General features: G+C 50.4%; 44 non-coding genes across 44 annotated transcripts in view; all 44 read right to left on the bottom strand.

Moving 5' to 3' along the window:
• LOC146769446 (5S ribosomal RNA) overlaps positions 1 to 25 on the bottom strand; it is a 119-nt gene extending 94 nt beyond the window's left edge. The window contains exon 1 of the ribosomal RNA XR_014976284.1: positions 1 to 25. This exon is cut by the window's left edge and continues 94 nt beyond it. This is a non-coding gene — a ribosomal RNA (5S ribosomal RNA).
• A 115-nt stretch (positions 26 to 140) lies between these two features.
• On the bottom strand, positions 141 to 259 carry LOC146769445 (5S ribosomal RNA). The gene has a single exon (XR_014976283.1). It is a non-coding gene; the product is annotated as a 5S ribosomal RNA (ribosomal RNA).
• Positions 260 to 374: 115 nt separating this feature from the next.
• LOC146769444 (5S ribosomal RNA) lies at positions 375 to 493 on the bottom strand. The gene has a single exon (XR_014976282.1). It is a non-coding gene; the product is annotated as a 5S ribosomal RNA (ribosomal RNA).
• Positions 494 to 608: 115 nt separating this feature from the next.
• Positions 609 to 727, bottom strand: LOC146769443 (5S ribosomal RNA). Its single transcript, XR_014976281.1, has one exon. It is a non-coding gene; the product is annotated as a 5S ribosomal RNA (ribosomal RNA).
• Positions 728 to 842: 115 nt separating this feature from the next.
• Positions 843 to 959, bottom strand: LOC146769442 (5S ribosomal RNA). Its single transcript, XR_014976315.1, has one exon. It is a non-coding gene; the product is annotated as a 5S ribosomal RNA (ribosomal RNA).
• A 115-nt stretch (positions 960 to 1,074) lies between these two features.
• LOC146769441 (5S ribosomal RNA) lies at positions 1,075 to 1,193 on the bottom strand. The gene has a single exon (XR_014976280.1). It is a non-coding gene; the product is annotated as a 5S ribosomal RNA (ribosomal RNA).
• Positions 1,194 to 1,308: 115 nt separating this feature from the next.
• On the bottom strand, positions 1,309 to 1,427 carry LOC146769440 (5S ribosomal RNA). The gene has a single exon (XR_014976279.1). It is a non-coding gene; the product is annotated as a 5S ribosomal RNA (ribosomal RNA).
• Positions 1,428 to 1,542: 115 nt separating this feature from the next.
• Positions 1,543 to 1,661, bottom strand: LOC146769439 (5S ribosomal RNA). The gene has a single exon (XR_014976278.1). It is a non-coding gene; the product is annotated as a 5S ribosomal RNA (ribosomal RNA).
• Positions 1,662 to 1,776: 115 nt separating this feature from the next.
• Positions 1,777 to 1,895, bottom strand: LOC146769438 (5S ribosomal RNA). Its single transcript, XR_014976277.1, has one exon. It is a non-coding gene; the product is annotated as a 5S ribosomal RNA (ribosomal RNA).
• A 115-nt stretch (positions 1,896 to 2,010) lies between these two features.
• On the bottom strand, positions 2,011 to 2,129 carry LOC146769437 (5S ribosomal RNA). The gene has a single exon (XR_014976275.1). It is a non-coding gene; the product is annotated as a 5S ribosomal RNA (ribosomal RNA).
• Positions 2,130 to 2,244: 115 nt separating this feature from the next.
• Positions 2,245 to 2,363, bottom strand: LOC146769436 (5S ribosomal RNA). The gene has a single exon (XR_014976274.1). It is a non-coding gene; the product is annotated as a 5S ribosomal RNA (ribosomal RNA).
• A 115-nt stretch (positions 2,364 to 2,478) lies between these two features.
• On the bottom strand, positions 2,479 to 2,597 carry LOC146769435 (5S ribosomal RNA). Its single transcript, XR_014976273.1, has one exon. It is a non-coding gene; the product is annotated as a 5S ribosomal RNA (ribosomal RNA).
• A 115-nt stretch (positions 2,598 to 2,712) lies between these two features.
• LOC146769434 (5S ribosomal RNA) lies at positions 2,713 to 2,831 on the bottom strand. Its single transcript, XR_014976272.1, has one exon. It is a non-coding gene; the product is annotated as a 5S ribosomal RNA (ribosomal RNA).
• A 115-nt stretch (positions 2,832 to 2,946) lies between these two features.
• Positions 2,947 to 3,065, bottom strand: LOC146769433 (5S ribosomal RNA). Its single transcript, XR_014976271.1, has one exon. It is a non-coding gene; the product is annotated as a 5S ribosomal RNA (ribosomal RNA).
• Positions 3,066 to 3,180: 115 nt separating this feature from the next.
• On the bottom strand, positions 3,181 to 3,299 carry LOC146769432 (5S ribosomal RNA). Its single transcript, XR_014976269.1, has one exon. It is a non-coding gene; the product is annotated as a 5S ribosomal RNA (ribosomal RNA).
• Positions 3,300 to 3,414: 115 nt separating this feature from the next.
• LOC146769431 (5S ribosomal RNA) lies at positions 3,415 to 3,533 on the bottom strand. The gene has a single exon (XR_014976268.1). It is a non-coding gene; the product is annotated as a 5S ribosomal RNA (ribosomal RNA).
• A 115-nt stretch (positions 3,534 to 3,648) lies between these two features.
• On the bottom strand, positions 3,649 to 3,767 carry LOC146769430 (5S ribosomal RNA). The gene has a single exon (XR_014976267.1). It is a non-coding gene; the product is annotated as a 5S ribosomal RNA (ribosomal RNA).
• Positions 3,768 to 3,882: 115 nt separating this feature from the next.
• On the bottom strand, positions 3,883 to 4,001 carry LOC146769429 (5S ribosomal RNA). The gene has a single exon (XR_014976266.1). It is a non-coding gene; the product is annotated as a 5S ribosomal RNA (ribosomal RNA).
• A 115-nt stretch (positions 4,002 to 4,116) lies between these two features.
• LOC146769428 (5S ribosomal RNA) lies at positions 4,117 to 4,235 on the bottom strand. The gene has a single exon (XR_014976265.1). It is a non-coding gene; the product is annotated as a 5S ribosomal RNA (ribosomal RNA).
• Positions 4,236 to 4,350: 115 nt separating this feature from the next.
• Positions 4,351 to 4,469, bottom strand: LOC146769427 (5S ribosomal RNA). The gene has a single exon (XR_014976263.1). It is a non-coding gene; the product is annotated as a 5S ribosomal RNA (ribosomal RNA).
• A 115-nt stretch (positions 4,470 to 4,584) lies between these two features.
• Positions 4,585 to 4,703, bottom strand: LOC146769426 (5S ribosomal RNA). Its single transcript, XR_014976262.1, has one exon. It is a non-coding gene; the product is annotated as a 5S ribosomal RNA (ribosomal RNA).
• A 115-nt stretch (positions 4,704 to 4,818) lies between these two features.
• On the bottom strand, positions 4,819 to 4,937 carry LOC146769425 (5S ribosomal RNA). Its single transcript, XR_014976261.1, has one exon. It is a non-coding gene; the product is annotated as a 5S ribosomal RNA (ribosomal RNA).
• Positions 4,938 to 5,052: 115 nt separating this feature from the next.
• LOC146769424 (5S ribosomal RNA) lies at positions 5,053 to 5,171 on the bottom strand. Its single transcript, XR_014976260.1, has one exon. It is a non-coding gene; the product is annotated as a 5S ribosomal RNA (ribosomal RNA).
• Positions 5,172 to 5,286: 115 nt separating this feature from the next.
• LOC146769423 (5S ribosomal RNA) lies at positions 5,287 to 5,405 on the bottom strand. The gene has a single exon (XR_014976259.1). It is a non-coding gene; the product is annotated as a 5S ribosomal RNA (ribosomal RNA).
• A 115-nt stretch (positions 5,406 to 5,520) lies between these two features.
• LOC146769422 (5S ribosomal RNA) lies at positions 5,521 to 5,639 on the bottom strand. The gene has a single exon (XR_014976258.1). It is a non-coding gene; the product is annotated as a 5S ribosomal RNA (ribosomal RNA).
• Positions 5,640 to 5,754: 115 nt separating this feature from the next.
• On the bottom strand, positions 5,755 to 5,873 carry LOC146769421 (5S ribosomal RNA). The gene has a single exon (XR_014976257.1). It is a non-coding gene; the product is annotated as a 5S ribosomal RNA (ribosomal RNA).
• Positions 5,874 to 5,988: 115 nt separating this feature from the next.
• Positions 5,989 to 6,107, bottom strand: LOC146769420 (5S ribosomal RNA). The gene has a single exon (XR_014976256.1). It is a non-coding gene; the product is annotated as a 5S ribosomal RNA (ribosomal RNA).
• A 115-nt stretch (positions 6,108 to 6,222) lies between these two features.
• LOC146769419 (5S ribosomal RNA) lies at positions 6,223 to 6,341 on the bottom strand. Its single transcript, XR_014976255.1, has one exon. It is a non-coding gene; the product is annotated as a 5S ribosomal RNA (ribosomal RNA).
• Positions 6,342 to 6,456: 115 nt separating this feature from the next.
• LOC146769418 (5S ribosomal RNA) lies at positions 6,457 to 6,575 on the bottom strand. The gene has a single exon (XR_014976254.1). It is a non-coding gene; the product is annotated as a 5S ribosomal RNA (ribosomal RNA).
• A 115-nt stretch (positions 6,576 to 6,690) lies between these two features.
• Positions 6,691 to 6,809, bottom strand: LOC146769417 (5S ribosomal RNA). The gene has a single exon (XR_014976252.1). It is a non-coding gene; the product is annotated as a 5S ribosomal RNA (ribosomal RNA).
• Positions 6,810 to 6,924: 115 nt separating this feature from the next.
• LOC146769416 (5S ribosomal RNA) lies at positions 6,925 to 7,043 on the bottom strand. The gene has a single exon (XR_014976251.1). It is a non-coding gene; the product is annotated as a 5S ribosomal RNA (ribosomal RNA).
• A 115-nt stretch (positions 7,044 to 7,158) lies between these two features.
• Positions 7,159 to 7,277, bottom strand: LOC146769415 (5S ribosomal RNA). Its single transcript, XR_014976250.1, has one exon. It is a non-coding gene; the product is annotated as a 5S ribosomal RNA (ribosomal RNA).
• A 115-nt stretch (positions 7,278 to 7,392) lies between these two features.
• Positions 7,393 to 7,511, bottom strand: LOC146769414 (5S ribosomal RNA). The gene has a single exon (XR_014976249.1). It is a non-coding gene; the product is annotated as a 5S ribosomal RNA (ribosomal RNA).
• A 115-nt stretch (positions 7,512 to 7,626) lies between these two features.
• LOC146769413 (5S ribosomal RNA) lies at positions 7,627 to 7,745 on the bottom strand. Its single transcript, XR_014976248.1, has one exon. It is a non-coding gene; the product is annotated as a 5S ribosomal RNA (ribosomal RNA).
• Positions 7,746 to 7,860: 115 nt separating this feature from the next.
• On the bottom strand, positions 7,861 to 7,979 carry LOC146769412 (5S ribosomal RNA). Its single transcript, XR_014976247.1, has one exon. It is a non-coding gene; the product is annotated as a 5S ribosomal RNA (ribosomal RNA).
• Positions 7,980 to 8,094: 115 nt separating this feature from the next.
• Positions 8,095 to 8,213, bottom strand: LOC146769411 (5S ribosomal RNA). Its single transcript, XR_014976246.1, has one exon. It is a non-coding gene; the product is annotated as a 5S ribosomal RNA (ribosomal RNA).
• A 115-nt stretch (positions 8,214 to 8,328) lies between these two features.
• Positions 8,329 to 8,447, bottom strand: LOC146769410 (5S ribosomal RNA). The gene has a single exon (XR_014976245.1). It is a non-coding gene; the product is annotated as a 5S ribosomal RNA (ribosomal RNA).
• Positions 8,448 to 8,562: 115 nt separating this feature from the next.
• LOC146769409 (5S ribosomal RNA) lies at positions 8,563 to 8,681 on the bottom strand. The gene has a single exon (XR_014976244.1). It is a non-coding gene; the product is annotated as a 5S ribosomal RNA (ribosomal RNA).
• Positions 8,682 to 8,796: 115 nt separating this feature from the next.
• LOC146769408 (5S ribosomal RNA) lies at positions 8,797 to 8,915 on the bottom strand. The gene has a single exon (XR_014976243.1). It is a non-coding gene; the product is annotated as a 5S ribosomal RNA (ribosomal RNA).
• Positions 8,916 to 9,030: 115 nt separating this feature from the next.
• On the bottom strand, positions 9,031 to 9,149 carry LOC146769407 (5S ribosomal RNA). The gene has a single exon (XR_014976307.1). It is a non-coding gene; the product is annotated as a 5S ribosomal RNA (ribosomal RNA).
• Positions 9,150 to 9,264: 115 nt separating this feature from the next.
• LOC146769406 (5S ribosomal RNA) lies at positions 9,265 to 9,383 on the bottom strand. Its single transcript, XR_014976299.1, has one exon. It is a non-coding gene; the product is annotated as a 5S ribosomal RNA (ribosomal RNA).
• Positions 9,384 to 9,498: 115 nt separating this feature from the next.
• Positions 9,499 to 9,617, bottom strand: LOC146769405 (5S ribosomal RNA). Its single transcript, XR_014976241.1, has one exon. It is a non-coding gene; the product is annotated as a 5S ribosomal RNA (ribosomal RNA).
• Positions 9,618 to 9,732: 115 nt separating this feature from the next.
• On the bottom strand, positions 9,733 to 9,851 carry LOC146769404 (5S ribosomal RNA). The gene has a single exon (XR_014976240.1). It is a non-coding gene; the product is annotated as a 5S ribosomal RNA (ribosomal RNA).
• A 115-nt stretch (positions 9,852 to 9,966) lies between these two features.
• LOC146769403 (5S ribosomal RNA) overlaps positions 9,967 to 10,000 on the bottom strand; it is a 119-nt gene continuing 85 nt past the window's right edge. Inside the window, exon 1 of the ribosomal RNA XR_014976239.1 lies at positions 9,967 to 10,000. This exon is cut by the window's right edge and continues 85 nt beyond it. This is a non-coding gene — a ribosomal RNA (5S ribosomal RNA).

Below are 10,000 nucleotides of genomic sequence, written 5' to 3'. Positions count from 1 at the left end.
CTTTCAGGGTGGTATGGCCGTAGGCCCTAGCACTTCTGACTTTGGAGCTCTTGGCTTTACTCATTCGTCTTCAGGGCTAGCCTAGGAAACGAGACAAACCACCCTCATTCACCTAAAGCGAAAGAAAAAAAATACCAAAAAGCCTACAGCACCTGGTATTCCCAGGCGGTCTCCCATCCAGGTACTAACCAGGCCCGACCCTGCTTAACTTCTGAGATCAGACGAGATCAGGTGCTTTCAGGGTGGTATGGCCGTAGGCCCTAGCACTTCTGACTTTGGAGCTCTTGGCTTTACTCATTCGTCTTCAGGGCTAGCCTAGGAAACGAGACAAACCACCCTCATTCACCTAAAGCGAAAGAAAAAAAATACCAAAAAGCCTACAGCACCTGGTATTCCCAGGCGGTCTCCCATCCAGGTACTAACCAGGCCCGACCCTGCTTAACTTCTGAGATCAGACGAGATCAGGTGCTTTCAGGGTGGTATGGCCGTAGGCCCTAGCACTTCTGACTTTGGAGCTCTTGGCTTTACTCATTCGTCTTCAGGGCTAGCCTAGGAAACGAGACAAACCACCCTCATTCACCTAAAGCGAAAGAAAAAAAATACCAAAAAGCCTACAGCACCTGGTATTCCCAGGCGGTCTCCCATCCAGGTACTAACCAGGCCCGACCCTGCTTAACTTCTGAGATCAGACGAGATCAGGTGCTTTCAGGGTGGTATGGCCGTAGGCCCTAGCACTTCTGACTTTGGAGCTCTTGGCTTTACTCATTCGTCTTCAGGGCTAGCCTAGGAAACGAGACAAACCACCCTCATTCACCTAAAGCGAAAGAAAAAAAATACCAAAAAGCCTACAGCACCTGGTATTCCCAGGCGGTCTCCCATCCAGGTACTAACCAGGCCCGACCCTGCTTAACTTCTGAGATCAGACGAGAAGGTGCTTTCAGGGTGGTATGGCCGTAGGCCCTAGCACTTCTGACTTTGGAGCTCTTGGCTTTACTCATTCGTCTTCAGGGCTAGCCTAGGAAACGAGACAAACCACCCTCATTCACCTAAAGCGAAAGAAAAAAAATACCAAAAAGCCTACAGCACCTGGTATTCCCAGGCGGTCTCCCATCCAGGTACTAACCAGGCCCGACCCTGCTTAACTTCTGAGATCAGACGAGATCAGGTGCTTTCAGGGTGGTATGGCCGTAGGCCCTAGCACTTCTGACTTTGGAGCTCTTGGCTTTACTCATTCGTCTTCAGGGCTAGCCTAGGAAACGAGACAAACCACCCTCATTCACCTAAAGCGAAAGAAAAAAAATACCAAAAAGCCTACAGCACCTGGTATTCCCAGGCGGTCTCCCATCCAGGTACTAACCAGGCCCGACCCTGCTTAACTTCTGAGATCAGACGAGATCAGGTGCTTTCAGGGTGGTATGGCCGTAGGCCCTAGCACTTCTGACTTTGGAGCTCTTGGCTTTACTCATTCGTCTTCAGGGCTAGCCTAGGAAACGAGACAAACCACCCTCATTCACCTAAAGCGAAAGAAAAAAAATACCAAAAAGCCTACAGCACCTGGTATTCCCAGGCGGTCTCCCATCCAGGTACTAACCAGGCCCGACCCTGCTTAACTTCTGAGATCAGACGAGATCAGGTGCTTTCAGGGTGGTATGGCCGTAGGCCCTAGCACTTCTGACTTTGGAGCTCTTGGCTTTACTCATTCGTCTTCAGGGCTAGCCTAGGAAACGAGACAAACCACCCTCATTCACCTAAAGCGAAAGAAAAAAAATACCAAAAAGCCTACAGCACCTGGTATTCCCAGGCGGTCTCCCATCCAGGTACTAACCAGGCCCGACCCTGCTTAACTTCTGAGATCAGACGAGATCAGGTGCTTTCAGGGTGGTATGGCCGTAGGCCCTAGCACTTCTGACTTTGGAGCTCTTGGCTTTACTCATTCGTCTTCAGGGCTAGCCTAGGAAACGAGACAAACCACCCTCATTCACCTAAAGCGAAAGAAAAAAAATACCAAAAAGCCTACAGCACCTGGTATTCCCAGGCGGTCTCCCATCCAGGTACTAACCAGGCCCGACCCTGCTTAACTTCTGAGATCAGACGAGATCAGGTGCTTTCAGGGTGGTATGGCCGTAGGCCCTAGCACTTCTGACTTTGGAGCTCTTGGCTTTACTCATTCGTCTTCAGGGCTAGCCTAGGAAACGAGACAAACCACCCTCATTCACCTAAAGCGAAAGAAAAAAAATACCAAAAAGCCTACAGCACCTGGTATTCCCAGGCGGTCTCCCATCCAGGTACTAACCAGGCCCGACCCTGCTTAACTTCTGAGATCAGACGAGATCAGGTGCTTTCAGGGTGGTATGGCCGTAGGCCCTAGCACTTCTGACTTTGGAGCTCTTGGCTTTACTCATTCGTCTTCAGGGCTAGCCTAGGAAACGAGACAAACCACCCTCATTCACCTAAAGCGAAAGAAAAAAAATACCAAAAAGCCTACAGCACCTGGTATTCCCAGGCGGTCTCCCATCCAGGTACTAACCAGGCCCGACCCTGCTTAACTTCTGAGATCAGACGAGATCAGGTGCTTTCAGGGTGGTATGGCCGTAGGCCCTAGCACTTCTGACTTTGGAGCTCTTGGCTTTACTCATTCGTCTTCAGGGCTAGCCTAGGAAACGAGACAAACCACCCTCATTCACCTAAAGCGAAAGAAAAAAAATACCAAAAAGCCTACAGCACCTGGTATTCCCAGGCGGTCTCCCATCCAGGTACTAACCAGGCCCGACCCTGCTTAACTTCTGAGATCAGACGAGATCAGGTGCTTTCAGGGTGGTATGGCCGTAGGCCCTAGCACTTCTGACTTTGGAGCTCTTGGCTTTACTCATTCGTCTTCAGGGCTAGCCTAGGAAACGAGACAAACCACCCTCATTCACCTAAAGCGAAAGAAAAAAAATACCAAAAAGCCTACAGCACCTGGTATTCCCAGGCGGTCTCCCATCCAGGTACTAACCAGGCCCGACCCTGCTTAACTTCTGAGATCAGACGAGATCAGGTGCTTTCAGGGTGGTATGGCCGTAGGCCCTAGCACTTCTGACTTTGGAGCTCTTGGCTTTACTCATTCGTCTTCAGGGCTAGCCTAGGAAACGAGACAAACCACCCTCATTCACCTAAAGCGAAAGAAAAAAAATACCAAAAAGCCTACAGCACCTGGTATTCCCAGGCGGTCTCCCATCCAGGTACTAACCAGGCCCGACCCTGCTTAACTTCTGAGATCAGACGAGATCAGGTGCTTTCAGGGTGGTATGGCCGTAGGCCCTAGCACTTCTGACTTTGGAGCTCTTGGCTTTACTCATTCGTCTTCAGGGCTAGCCTAGGAAACGAGACAAACCACCCTCATTCACCTAAAGCGAAAGAAAAAAAATACCAAAAAGCCTACAGCACCTGGTATTCCCAGGCGGTCTCCCATCCAGGTACTAACCAGGCCCGACCCTGCTTAACTTCTGAGATCAGACGAGATCAGGTGCTTTCAGGGTGGTATGGCCGTAGGCCCTAGCACTTCTGACTTTGGAGCTCTTGGCTTTACTCATTCGTCTTCAGGGCTAGCCTAGGAAACGAGACAAACCACCCTCATTCACCTAAAGCGAAAGAAAAAAAATACCAAAAAGCCTACAGCACCTGGTATTCCCAGGCGGTCTCCCATCCAGGTACTAACCAGGCCCGACCCTGCTTAACTTCTGAGATCAGACGAGATCAGGTGCTTTCAGGGTGGTATGGCCGTAGGCCCTAGCACTTCTGACTTTGGAGCTCTTGGCTTTACTCATTCGTCTTCAGGGCTAGCCTAGGAAACGAGACAAACCACCCTCATTCACCTAAAGCGAAAGAAAAAAAATACCAAAAAGCCTACAGCACCTGGTATTCCCAGGCGGTCTCCCATCCAGGTACTAACCAGGCCCGACCCTGCTTAACTTCTGAGATCAGACGAGATCAGGTGCTTTCAGGGTGGTATGGCCGTAGGCCCTAGCACTTCTGACTTTGGAGCTCTTGGCTTTACTCATTCGTCTTCAGGGCTAGCCTAGGAAACGAGACAAACCACCCTCATTCACCTAAAGCGAAAGAAAAAAAATACCAAAAAGCCTACAGCACCTGGTATTCCCAGGCGGTCTCCCATCCAGGTACTAACCAGGCCCGACCCTGCTTAACTTCTGAGATCAGACGAGATCAGGTGCTTTCAGGGTGGTATGGCCGTAGGCCCTAGCACTTCTGACTTTGGAGCTCTTGGCTTTACTCATTCGTCTTCAGGGCTAGCCTAGGAAACGAGACAAACCACCCTCATTCACCTAAAGCGAAAGAAAAAAAATACCAAAAAGCCTACAGCACCTGGTATTCCCAGGCGGTCTCCCATCCAGGTACTAACCAGGCCCGACCCTGCTTAACTTCTGAGATCAGACGAGATCAGGTGCTTTCAGGGTGGTATGGCCGTAGGCCCTAGCACTTCTGACTTTGGAGCTCTTGGCTTTACTCATTCGTCTTCAGGGCTAGCCTAGGAAACGAGACAAACCACCCTCATTCACCTAAAGCGAAAGAAAAAAAATACCAAAAAGCCTACAGCACCTGGTATTCCCAGGCGGTCTCCCATCCAGGTACTAACCAGGCCCGACCCTGCTTAACTTCTGAGATCAGACGAGATCAGGTGCTTTCAGGGTGGTATGGCCGTAGGCCCTAGCACTTCTGACTTTGGAGCTCTTGGCTTTACTCATTCGTCTTCAGGGCTAGCCTAGGAAACGAGACAAACCACCCTCATTCACCTAAAGCGAAAGAAAAAAAATACCAAAAAGCCTACAGCACCTGGTATTCCCAGGCGGTCTCCCATCCAGGTACTAACCAGGCCCGACCCTGCTTAACTTCTGAGATCAGACGAGATCAGGTGCTTTCAGGGTGGTATGGCCGTAGGCCCTAGCACTTCTGACTTTGGAGCTCTTGGCTTTACTCATTCGTCTTCAGGGCTAGCCTAGGAAACGAGACAAACCACCCTCATTCACCTAAAGCGAAAGAAAAAAAATACCAAAAAGCCTACAGCACCTGGTATTCCCAGGCGGTCTCCCATCCAGGTACTAACCAGGCCCGACCCTGCTTAACTTCTGAGATCAGACGAGATCAGGTGCTTTCAGGGTGGTATGGCCGTAGGCCCTAGCACTTCTGACTTTGGAGCTCTTGGCTTTACTCATTCGTCTTCAGGGCTAGCCTAGGAAACGAGACAAACCACCCTCATTCACCTAAAGCGAAAGAAAAAAAATACCAAAAAGCCTACAGCACCTGGTATTCCCAGGCGGTCTCCCATCCAGGTACTAACCAGGCCCGACCCTGCTTAACTTCTGAGATCAGACGAGATCAGGTGCTTTCAGGGTGGTATGGCCGTAGGCCCTAGCACTTCTGACTTTGGAGCTCTTGGCTTTACTCATTCGTCTTCAGGGCTAGCCTAGGAAACGAGACAAACCACCCTCATTCACCTAAAGCGAAAGAAAAAAAATACCAAAAAGCCTACAGCACCTGGTATTCCCAGGCGGTCTCCCATCCAGGTACTAACCAGGCCCGACCCTGCTTAACTTCTGAGATCAGACGAGATCAGGTGCTTTCAGGGTGGTATGGCCGTAGGCCCTAGCACTTCTGACTTTGGAGCTCTTGGCTTTACTCATTCGTCTTCAGGGCTAGCCTAGGAAACGAGACAAACCACCCTCATTCACCTAAAGCGAAAGAAAAAAAATACCAAAAAGCCTACAGCACCTGGTATTCCCAGGCGGTCTCCCATCCAGGTACTAACCAGGCCCGACCCTGCTTAACTTCTGAGATCAGACGAGATCAGGTGCTTTCAGGGTGGTATGGCCGTAGGCCCTAGCACTTCTGACTTTGGAGCTCTTGGCTTTACTCATTCGTCTTCAGGGCTAGCCTAGGAAACGAGACAAACCACCCTCATTCACCTAAAGCGAAAGAAAAAAAATACCAAAAAGCCTACAGCACCTGGTATTCCCAGGCGGTCTCCCATCCAGGTACTAACCAGGCCCGACCCTGCTTAACTTCTGAGATCAGACGAGATCAGGTGCTTTCAGGGTGGTATGGCCGTAGGCCCTAGCACTTCTGACTTTGGAGCTCTTGGCTTTACTCATTCGTCTTCAGGGCTAGCCTAGGAAACGAGACAAACCACCCTCATTCACCTAAAGCGAAAGAAAAAAAATACCAAAAAGCCTACAGCACCTGGTATTCCCAGGCGGTCTCCCATCCAGGTACTAACCAGGCCCGACCCTGCTTAACTTCTGAGATCAGACGAGATCAGGTGCTTTCAGGGTGGTATGGCCGTAGGCCCTAGCACTTCTGACTTTGGAGCTCTTGGCTTTACTCATTCGTCTTCAGGGCTAGCCTAGGAAACGAGACAAACCACCCTCATTCACCTAAAGCGAAAGAAAAAAAATACCAAAAAGCCTACAGCACCTGGTATTCCCAGGCGGTCTCCCATCCAGGTACTAACCAGGCCCGACCCTGCTTAACTTCTGAGATCAGACGAGATCAGGTGCTTTCAGGGTGGTATGGCCGTAGGCCCTAGCACTTCTGACTTTGGAGCTCTTGGCTTTACTCATTCGTCTTCAGGGCTAGCCTAGGAAACGAGACAAACCACCCTCATTCACCTAAAGCGAAAGAAAAAAAATACCAAAAAGCCTACAGCACCTGGTATTCCCAGGCGGTCTCCCATCCAGGTACTAACCAGGCCCGACCCTGCTTAACTTCTGAGATCAGACGAGATCAGGTGCTTTCAGGGTGGTATGGCCGTAGGCCCTAGCACTTCTGACTTTGGAGCTCTTGGCTTTACTCATTCGTCTTCAGGGCTAGCCTAGGAAACGAGACAAACCACCCTCATTCACCTAAAGCGAAAGAAAAAAAATACCAAAAAGCCTACAGCACCTGGTATTCCCAGGCGGTCTCCCATCCAGGTACTAACCAGGCCCGACCCTGCTTAACTTCTGAGATCAGACGAGATCAGGTGCTTTCAGGGTGGTATGGCCGTAGGCCCTAGCACTTCTGACTTTGGAGCTCTTGGCTTTACTCATTCGTCTTCAGGGCTAGCCTAGGAAACGAGACAAACCACCCTCATTCACCTAAAGCGAAAGAAAAAAAATACCAAAAAGCCTACAGCACCTGGTATTCCCAGGCGGTCTCCCATCCAGGTACTAACCAGGCCCGACCCTGCTTAACTTCTGAGATCAGACGAGATCAGGTGCTTTCAGGGTGGTATGGCCGTAGGCCCTAGCACTTCTGACTTTGGAGCTCTTGGCTTTACTCATTCGTCTTCAGGGCTAGCCTAGGAAACGAGACAAACCACCCTCATTCACCTAAAGCGAAAGAAAAAAAATACCAAAAAGCCTACAGCACCTGGTATTCCCAGGCGGTCTCCCATCCAGGTACTAACCAGGCCCGACCCTGCTTAACTTCTGAGATCAGACGAGATCAGGTGCTTTCAGGGTGGTATGGCCGTAGGCCCTAGCACTTCTGACTTTGGAGCTCTTGGCTTTACTCATTCGTCTTCAGGGCTAGCCTAGGAAACGAGACAAACCACCCTCATTCACCTAAAGCGAAAGAAAAAAAATACCAAAAAGCCTACAGCACCTGGTATTCCCAGGCGGTCTCCCATCCAGGTACTAACCAGGCCCGACCCTGCTTAACTTCTGAGATCAGACGAGATCAGGTGCTTTCAGGGTGGTATGGCCGTAGGCCCTAGCACTTCTGACTTTGGAGCTCTTGGCTTTACTCATTCGTCTTCAGGGCTAGCCTAGGAAACGAGACAAACCACCCTCATTCACCTAAAGCGAAAGAAAAAAAATACCAAAAAGCCTACAGCACCTGGTATTCCCAGGCGGTCTCCCATCCAGGTACTAACCAGGCCCGACCCTGCTTAACTTCTGAGATCAGACGAGATCAGGTGCTTTCAGGGTGGTATGGCCGTAGGCCCTAGCACTTCTGACTTTGGAGCTCTTGGCTTTACTCATTCGTCTTCAGGGCTAGCCTAGGAAACGAGACAAACCACCCTCATTCACCTAAAGCGAAAGAAAAAAAATACCAAAAAGCCTACAGCACCTGGTATTCCCAGGCGGTCTCCCATCCAGGTACTAACCAGGCCCGACCCTGCTTAACTTCTGAGATCAGACGAGATCAGGTGCTTTCAGGGTGGTATGGCCGTAGGCCCTAGCACTTCTGACTTTGGAGCTCTTGGCTTTACTCATTCGTCTTCAGGGCTAGCCTAGGAAACGAGACAAACCACCCTCATTCACCTAAAGCGAAAGAAAAAAAATACCAAAAAGCCTACAGCACCTGGTATTCCCAGGCGGTCTCCCATCCAGGTACTAACCAGGCCCGACCCTGCTTAACTTCTGAGATCAGACGAGATCAGGTGCTTTCAGGGTGGTATGGCCGTAGGCCCTAGCACTTCTGACTTTGGAGCTCTTGGCTTTACTCATTCGTCTTCAGGGCTAGCCTAGGAAACGAGACAAACCACCCTCATTCACCTAAAGCGAAAGAAAAAAAATACCAAAAAGCCTACAGCACCTGGTATTCCCAGGCGGTCTCCCATCCAGGTACTAACCAGGCCCGACCCTGCTTAACTTCTGAGATCAGACGAGATCAGGTGCTTTCAGGGTGGTATGGCCGTAGGCCCTAGCACTTCTGACTTTGGAGCTCTTGGCTTTACTCATTCGTCTTCAGGGCTAGCCTAGGAAACGAGACAAACCACCCTCATTCACCTAAAGCGAAAGAAAAAAAATACCAAAAAGCCTACAGCACCTGGTATTCCCAGGCGGTCTCCCATCCAGGTACTAACCAGGCCCGACCCTGCTTAACTTCTGAGATCAGACGAGATCAGGTGCTTTCAGGGTGGTATGGCCGTAGGCCCTAGCACTTCTGACTTTGGAGCTCTTGGCTTTACTCATTCGTCTTCAGGGCTAGCCTAGGAAACGAGACAAACCACCCTCATTCACCTAAAGCGAAAGAAAAAAAATACCAAAAAGCCTACAGCACCTGGTATTCCCAGGCGGTCTCCCATCCAGGTACTAACCAGGCCCGACCCTGCTTAACTTCTGAGATCAGACGAGATCAGGTGCTTTCAGGGTGGTATGGCAGTAGGCCCTAGCACTTCTGACTTTGGAGCTCTTGGCTTTACTCATTCGTCTTCAGGGCTAGCCTAGGAAACGAGACAAACCACCCTCATTCACCTAAAGCGAAAGAAAAAAAATACCAAAAAGCCTACAACACCTGGTATTCCCAGGCGGTCTCCCATCCAGGTACTAACCAGGCCCGACCCTGCTTAACTTCTGAGATCAGACGAGATCAGGTGCTTTCAGGGTGGTATGGCCGTAGGCCCTAGCACTTCTGACTTTGGAGCTCTTGGCTTTACTCATTCGTCTTCAGGGCTAGCCTAGGAAACGAGACAAACCACCCTCATTCACCTAAAGCGAAAGAAAAAAAATACCAAAAAGCCTACAGCACCTGGTATTCCCAGGCGGTCTCCCATCCAGGTACTAACCAGGCCCGACCCTGCTTAACTTCTGAGATCAGACGAGATCAGGTGCTTTCAGGGTGGTATGGCCGTAGGCCCTAGCACTTCTGACTTTGGAGCTCTTGGCTTTACTCATTCGTCTTCAGGGCTAGCCTAGGAAACGAGACAAACCACCCTCATTCACCTAAAGCGAAAGAAAAAAAATACCAAAAAGCCTACAGCACCTGGTATTCCCAGGCGGTCTCCCATCCAGGTACTAACCAGGCCCGACCCTGCTTAACTTCTGAGATCAGACGAGATCAGGTGCTTTCAGGGTGGTATGGCCGTAGGCCCTAGCACTTCTGACTTTGGAGCTCTTGGCTTTACTCATTCGTCTTCAGGGCTAGCCTAGGAAACGAGACAAACCACCCTCATTCACCTAAAGCGAAAGAAAAAAAATACCAAAAAGCCTACAGCACCTGGTATTCCCAGGCGGTCTCC

The sequence above is a fragment of the Triturus cristatus genome, unplaced genomic scaffold, assembly GCF_964204655.1.
Source record: "Triturus cristatus unplaced genomic scaffold, aTriCri1.1 SCAFFOLD_1065, whole genome shotgun sequence".
Lineage (NCBI taxonomy): Eukaryota > Metazoa > Chordata > Amphibia > Caudata > Salamandridae > Triturus > Triturus cristatus.
Note: the sequence above shows the minus strand (reverse complement) of the source record. Positions and strands in the feature narration are given on the sequence as shown.